The following is an 8,429-nucleotide window of genomic DNA, read 5'->3' on the forward strand; positions in this document are numbered from 1 at the left end:
GCTGTGGTTCAACTCTGGCAAGGATCACCGCCTTCTGCTCCTCCACATACACCAATGCTTGTGTTTCAAGACAAGCCATCCTGCCCTAAAGCAACTGCAGTGCGGCTTTGAAATGAAGCAGAAAAAAAAACCCAGTGCTGGTGACAGACAGACAGCAACCTCACTTCTTCATTCTTTGCTTTCCAGGACCATGAAGACCTTGGAGTCCCCTATTTTCAAACACTTGTTTGTAGACTATGCAGCAACTTTGTTGTCTTTTTTTCAGAAAGCAGTATGACCAATCCAGACCTTTTAGGGTTGAAAAGCCATGGTTTTCCTATGTTCAAAATCTGCAAACTCTCTTCGCCCGTGACCACCCACCACTGAATTCACCATGAAATCCTCGAGGGACAGTCAAAGTCCTTCATTGCCACATCCTCTGCCACTGTGGAAGCCAAGACCTCCTCTGCCTGGGGAGACCCTATGGTCATGATTTGGACAAAGCTGGATTCCAGTTGTTTTAGCATTTAATTTAGCATTTCTTCAGCCCAGGTTGGTCTTCTTTTTCTATTACCATCACAAGAAATGCTGTCAAAGAAGGGTTTAGTTTTGTCCTAATAGCAGTTGGGTCCAAGAGGATCTTCTTCTTCAGCATTCCCTTTGATGTTTTGAGTATCAACTCTGAAGCCTCCTTTATCTTCACCATTACAGGTTTCTCTTTTAATTTAAGTTTATTATGAAACTCTCTTTTGATTTCTTCCTTGTTAAATTGTGCATTTGTACTTTCAAAGTCAAAGTCTTTCTCAAATTTCATTAGACTATCTCGACTGATAGCAAGCAAATCTTCCCATGCCATCTCAATGACCCCCACATCTTCCCCTTGGAGCAGAAGGAACCTGGAGCTACTTGCCTCTTGCTGTCACTTGTGAGCTGCTCATTTTCTGGCCTTGTAACTCTGTGTACTTCAGCTCATCTGTACTCTTGGTTGTCTGTTGGTTCTGGCTGGTAGATGGCAAAGACCTGGTTGGTACAGGGCTCCTTCTCCTAACAGGTGCTAGAGTAGCTAAGTGGACCGAGGCTGTCTGTATTGCTTGTTCCATGGTTGGGCCTTTGCTCAAAAGGTCTAACTGAGGGCTTGTCGACCTTAGGCTAGCTGTGGTTTTACAGATCTTGTAGCCTGTGTGAAGGCAGAACTAGTTGCACTGCTCTGTGATAATGCACTGCTACCCAATGCTTCTGTTCCAAAGGATGTCAAGAGCTCCCAGCAACACCAATGACTTCAAACTGCTGCCCAACCAATGTGCTCAGACTGAACTGACTGTATACTGGCATCCTGTCAAAGGGTCCATAGGAAACCACTGACTGGAATGAAGAAGCTGAGCAAATGAAAGACTGAACAATAGCTGGATCCTGAGGCAAAGAACACTGGTTTTGGTGCCTCGCAAACAGTGACGTCTTTGATATCACTTCCCTGGAATATAATACACTCAAAGACTTCACCTTGAGGTGGAGTTGGGCTGTCTTCTGTACCGAAGGATCGAACCTTGGTGAGGGCTACTATGGAGTCCTTGGAGTCAGTGGTGTAGAGGATGCCCTTGTAGCAAATCTCCACCTTGAAAATGAGGCTGATCTTGCTGCCGCTCACACTCAGGCAGATCCCATGCTGTGCTCTCTGCTCCACATGCCTGCTCACTCAGGTGGCACCCCACAGCAGCCACCTCAGAACCAACACAATGGCAGCCTGTTTTTCTTTCTTTCTCCATTCCTTTCTGTTCTTTTGAGACATAATATTCCTATGTAGCCCTGGCTAGCCCAGAACGCAAAGTCCTCCTAGCCTGACCTTCCAAGTGATGAGACAATAGATACATACCAACATGCCTGGCACATTTTTTTCTTGTTGAAAAAGACATTGCTTTACTTTGAAAATACCTACATGAGATGAGGAAATATGTTGCTTGATTGAGATATGAACTTTTTGGTGCCACAATAAGGGATATGGTTGAAGCATTGCTGAATAAAATGTATATACTGTCATGGGCAATGGGAATTGGACTTTGTGGTTTAAAAAGTAGGACATAGTTGAGTGGGTTGGGAAGGTGGGATGAATCTGGGAGGAGTAGAGAGATGGGTAAATAATAAAAAGATGCTGTATGATTCTCAAAGAACTAATAAGATATGAGGGGGAAGTGGGAGGAGGGAGCAGGAAGACTCTTGTCTGAGTTTCTTCAACCACATTTTTGCTGGAAGGCAGGGCCTGTGACTGAGGGAGGAGGTGCCAGGCACTGGAGATTCCTCCAGTCCACCTTCCAGGTATTGAACTGCAGACCAGCAACTCACTGGGCTGTCCCCAAGGGAAACGGGAGAGAGACAAAGGGACACAAGCTTACCACACTCCACACCGAATGCATCTCCCTCCCCATCCTCGCCGACTTGTCTGCCGTTGCTGCTGTCTCAGATCTGCAGCAGATCGGATCTGATGGGTAAATTGCCAGCATCTCCTGGACATGATGTCAACCGAAGGTTCCTCTCTAGATTATCTGGAGCAAAGAAGGGTGAGAAACCTCTCAAGGCTTGAGACATGGTGCTTCTGGTATTAGTAAGGTTGCATATCCCTTATCCAAAATGCTTGTGAATCAAAGGGATTCAGGTTGCAATTTTGTGGATAAAAACAAAATAAGATACTTTGAGAATGGAACCTATTCTAGAGTTTATATATTATCCTTCTGTGGTCTTTGATGGAGTTGAAGACAGATAGTTACGGTTACAGTTTTCTTCAGTTATTATAAAAGATAAGTTACCCTTCTTTTTATTTAGACAGAAAAGAGGAGATGATGGGGGAGGTCCTTCTGTGTATATGATTGTCTTATTGGTTGATAAATAAAGTACTGTTGGCCAATAGGAAAACAAGATAGGTGGGACTAGGAGTCAAGGAGGATTCTGGGAAAGGTAGGAGAAAGCACAGAGTCACCATGTGAGCCCAGGAAGACAGGATGCTTGCTGCCGGCTTCCGATAAGTCTTATAAAATATATAGATTTATGATAATTAAGACTGAGCTAGCAGATGAGAAATCTTAGTCATTGGCCAAGCAGCATTTGTACCTAATAGAAGTCTCTGTATGTTATTTAGGACCTTAACGTGGTGGTGGGCAGAACTTGGGCGGCCTGGCGGAAAGTGCCCATGTGGCAGCAGGGCTCGGGTGGCTTGGCCGAAAGACTTATTGTTACAGGAATCTGTGTAAACATGCAAATAACTTGTGTCTCCTATGTAAATTATATATGTATGTTGAAAGTAATTTTATACGATAATTTTAGCATACCTATATTTCAACTAACAGCTTTCCTCCTACTACGAGGTCAGGCATGGAATTTTCCCCTAGTGGTGTTATGTGGGTGCTCAAAAGTCTTCTGACAGGAACATGTTATATCCATGCATCTGGGCTGCTCAGCCCACACTTGGAATCATGTCAGCAGGTGGGGCTAATGGGGATGCCTTGGGGCATATTGTTTCTAGAGGAATAGTGTAAGGAACAGATGAGGTCTGGAATGTCTCATTGACATAAACACTCCCTCAGATCCATGGGACTGGCAAGGCCTACAGATGTTGACTGTGTATGCTGATAGTATTGACCACAGCTTCCTCTTCCTAGATGACTGTAGCTTGAGACTGCTTCACTACAGAGACCTCCCCCCGCCCCCATCATACGCCACAGATATTAGCTAACTGGCCTCTCATTCAACAGTATATGATAACCTACCTCCTTATGCAGCAATATATAATAAATGTGCTGTTTCCAGGCTACTGCTGTATCTCCATCAGTGTGCATGCCACACCCATTCTCAGCTTTTCTTCAGTCACATGCTCTCCCACTGAGACATACCACAGCACCCAACCTCAGCTATTCAGTACATGTGTCTGTCATTTCTCCATTCCCCTCCCTTCAGTCAAGACAATCTCAAAGTCATGAAGGTACTGGCAAAGTAGAATCCAGAGTATGAGTTTGGTTTCTATGATTTGACCTGGTGGCCCTATTGGTCTCTGTAGATGGATGGAAAAGCACAGCATAGCCTGCCAAGCCAAGCCGAAGCTGGCAAATGGAGGCTGCTCATCTGTTTTTCAGTAACTCCTGGGTTGATTTAGAAAAATGCATTCACAAGTGTGCATGCATGTACACACACACACACACACACACACACACACACACACAGTTTCACAGTTTGATGACCCTGCAAAGGAAGAGCTAGTGATAGAAATGAAGAGATGGGAAAGAGTGATTGTTGATACAGGAAACAAATGTTTAGGATAAACCAAGGCTAGAGTTGAATTCAGTGGCAATGCAGATAGATAGAGTGTCTGCCCTCACAGTACAGAAGCCCTGCTCCCTTCCTGCTAGTGCTGGGGCCATAGCTAAAGCTGCTTATTAAATAACATAATGGGGATGCAGCTCTGGAGCCAGGCTGTCTAAGAAATTCCTAAGTCCCTTTGTGAAATGGGGAGGAGAGAAGCAAGGCAACAATGAGCCTTAGCATCCAGAAGACCTTAAGCTGTCACCATTGTGATGCCACCAAGGAATGACTTCTGACTACGTACCATAGCAGTACACACCTTTTCTGGGCTTGCATTTGCCTGTGAACTGTTGTAGGAATCAGTGTTGACCCTGACCTATCAACTCAGCATAAGTCACCAGCCTGTGTCCCAGTTTCCTCCCCAGGACATCCTAGTACAACAGCCATGTCCCACTGCTCTGAGTACAGTTAGCTTAAGATGGAGTTCGAGTTTTGTTTCTGCTGCTGTGAGAAAACACTCTGACCAAAAGTAACTTGGGGAGGAAAGAGTTTATTTGGTTTACATGTTCAGGTCAAAATTCATCACTGAGGGAAGTCAGGGCAGAAACTATGGATAAACTCTGCTTTAACCTCTCCCAAACATGGCTACAGGCAGATCTGATTGATCTAGACCAGTGGTTCTCAGCCTTCCTGATGCTGTAACCCTTTAACACAATTCCTTATGCTGTGGTGACCCCAGCCATAAAGTCACTTCATTGCTGCTTCATAACTGTAATTTTGCTGCTGTTATGAATCGTAATGTAAGTATCCAATATGCAGTTTATCTGATATGTGACCCCCAAAAGGGCCATGGCCCACACGTTGAGAACTGCTGATATAGGCAATTCCTTTCTTGAGACTCTCTCAGATGTTCCAGATGTTGAATTGATAGCTGAAGCTAACTAGGACAGTTGAATTTTTATTCCCTGAAGTAAAATGAAAAAAAAAAAAAAGAAAAAGAAACTGTTATCATTATTAAGCTACAAAACTGCAATCACTTATGGAGGGTACCACTAAGACCAGCACATGGCCCTATGAAAGATGCTTATGATTCTTATTCTAGCCACCATTCAAATTTTATTTAGTACAACACCACATGAATACTGAACAGGACTTATGATGGGGAGATAAATAAATAAATAAATAAATAAATAAATAAATAAATAAGTGCTACTAGGCATAGCATGAGGATACCTAGTGCCATCAAGGTGGGGCTTGGGAAGAAAGAAGGCAGGAAATTGCTCCGAGGAGCTCAACGCAGGAAACAGTGATAGGATACCATAAAGAGGACCAGGGTGTAAAGTCTCCTATGGTCACAGTTTGAGACCAGAATCTCAGCTCAACTCCAAAGAGTATCAGAATCCAGTCCCTTCAATCAAAGCCAGGAGGCAACAGATAGTGAGCATGAGGTCAAAGAAAAGCAGGGCAGGGTACTGTAGGAGAGCCAGGAAAGAAGGGTTGGGAAGAAGGGTTGGGAAGAAGGCTCCTTCAAAGAATGGAGGAAGTGAGAGAGAAGGGAAACTGGATTTTTTAAAGCTTGACATTGTTCTTTGTGTCCTTTACAATGCCTTCTATTATGAGGGCACAGATGAGAACTATGGTTGATTGAATGATTAAAGCCCCCTGGGCTCATAGCTTTGAACACTTGGACCCCAGTTGTGGTGATATATTACTTATGATTTATTAAAGCTTGCCTGAGGATTCAGAAAGGAAAGTCAGCCATAGGCCATAGAAGCCAGGCACACACTCTTAATCCCAGAAGCCAGAAACTAGGAGGTGGTGGTACACACCTTGAATCCTAGGACTCAGGATTAAGAGGTAGATGGATCTCTGTGAGTCCAGATCTACACGAGTGAATCAGCCTAAAAGAGAATTATAGCTCACACCTTTAATGCTGACATTAGGGAAGTATATAAGACAGAAGCAAGGTCTCAGTAGAGGCATTTTCATTCTAGAGCCACACTGAAGAAAGGTTACAGTCTGAGGCTTGGTGAGAGTTTATGGAGACAGGACCAGCCCATTCTGCCTGAGGTAGAGGTAAGAAGCTAGTGGCCAGCTGCTTTGCTTTTCTGAACTTCAGCTTGAAGTTTGAACTCCAATATCAGTCTCTAGGTCTTTTATTTTTCACGTTACACCAAGTTGGTGAAACTCTTTGGGGAGGATTAGGACAGTGTGGAGGATTAGCCTTGGACAATTAGCCTTGTTGGAGGAGGTGTGTCACCGGGGGCAGTTTTTGAGGTTTCAAAAGACTCTACCAATCCCAATGTTCTCTATCTCCTACACAAGGTGTGAGCTCTCAGCTACTGCTCGGATGCCATGCCTGTGTGCCTGCTTCCACGCTCACCTCCATGATGACCATGGACTCTAGCCCTCAAGTAAACACTTTCTTGGTCATGGTGTCTTATCACAGCAAGAGAAAAGACAAGAGCATGTGACAACTGGTTCAGATTTGAAAATGACTTTATGCAGGTGTGTCAGCATGGGAGACTCTAAAAAAGAACTACAAGTTCTCTGTGGTAGAGGACCAACTTATCTACAGAAAACAACAGTGTATGAACAGGTTAATCTGTTTGTGGAGACTAGCACATTTTGAAACTGGGCTGTAGTAACTTTGGGACAGAGTGCTTGGCTCTTAGTACACTTCTGGGTAAACAGATCATAATCTCATGGTGAATTTCCACTCTGAGTTAAGGGATGAGAGAGAGACAGATATAGTCCTTCCTACACATGGACCACTTACATCCGCTGTATCATTGCAGCTTTGGGGACCCCATAGAGGACAAAACATAATGCCTGTTAAAATTGCTCATGCTTAAATGCCAATAGGGCCCAAATCATATGACCAAGTGCAGTCTACCCATAGGGGCAGAGTGGTCTCAGAGAACAGTAAGGTTCACCCTTTGGCTTCCATACCTAAACTGCCTTCAGGTGCCCGTTGCTCTTCCAAACTTGTGTGTTCAGGGCTGTTGCCCTGTAAGGTGGCAGGGCAGTCTGATGATCTCCTGAGAGCTTGAGGAGGTGAGGAGCCACAGATTTGCAGTGCTTGCAGGGAGAATGTGTGTGCCTGGCTCGCTAGTGCAGGAACAATGGTTGTGTGCCCTGTATGTGGATGCAGGGTAGGGCCTGTGTGCTCCCTGCATCTTGGGTGTGTGGGTGGGGCATGCTTCTACAGAAGGGTGCACACCTGGTCTCCTGGAGCAGGTGTGTGCCCCCAAATTGATTGTTGAAAATAAATGCAGCTCTGCTTTCTGGCTTGGAAAATTCACGTGTTTTCATTGTTCAGAGAATTAGCTGCAGGTCAATGGCTTGAGTTTTGGCATCAACATAGAGATTCCCCAATTGAGATCTCATCCTGAGGAAAGACAAGTGATTTCCCTGTGGTGAGTCCACTTTGCAACCAAACTTGCCTTGGGACTGGGACTCCAGACTGCTTAGTTCTAGTTCTCTTTGCTTGGCAGTTCTCTCCCTGGCTGGCATTTATGTCTAAAATGTTCTGTGCCTGAAGCTGTGACATATAGGAGAACATGGTATGGCTGGTGTTTAGTTCAAAACCATAGGTTTCACCAAAGGAAGTCCATGTGTATACGTTCTGAAATGTAAGAGACACAGTGGGTCTGTGAGCTGTAGAATGGCCCAGACATAGCCAAAAAGGTCTATGGTCACTGTCCTGGAAAAAAAAAGTTTTTCAGTATTAAGTTTAATATTATATACATCCTTCTAGTAAATGTAGAAAGCAGAGCTTCCTAGATGATCACAGAGGCAAAAATCTCTGGGTTTCCTTTAATCCCTAACCCCCAAGTTGAGCAGAATATTGTGTGCTGTCAAATGGTCCTAGAGGGGATTTCAAATGACTGTATGGGGCATTGTATTCTTGGTCCACAGTGAAGACAGTATACAAGTTAACTGCTAAATCTCCAAGCCACACTTGGTAGGCACTCACTAAATCCCTGAGGGCTGACAAAGCATCCTGACACGTGTTTCTCCCTCTTTCATAGACAATATGCAAAGGTTTGGCTGTAACAAAAGTATTGCATGCCATTAAAGGGCTGTTTAAGGAAGCTTGAGGTTTGGTCGGGAATTCAGAACTTTACTCTGTGGCTCAAAGGTGTCTTTTGAGTACAGAAAGG

The 8,429-nt window shown here is 44.4% G+C and overlaps 1 pseudogene; it reads right to left on the reverse strand.

Annotated features, from left to right (window-relative positions):
• Window positions 1-291: 291 nt before the first annotated feature.
• On the reverse strand, window positions 292-2,485 carry LOC113834778 (annotated as a pseudogene).
• Between the last annotated feature and the right edge of the window lie 5,944 nt (window positions 2,486-8,429).

The sequence above is a fragment of the Cricetulus griseus genome, chromosome 3 (genome assembly GCF_003668045.3).
Source record: "Cricetulus griseus strain 17A/GY chromosome 3, alternate assembly CriGri-PICRH-1.0, whole genome shotgun sequence".
NCBI classification, from domain to species: Eukaryota; Metazoa; Chordata; class Mammalia; order Rodentia; family Cricetidae; genus Cricetulus; species Cricetulus griseus.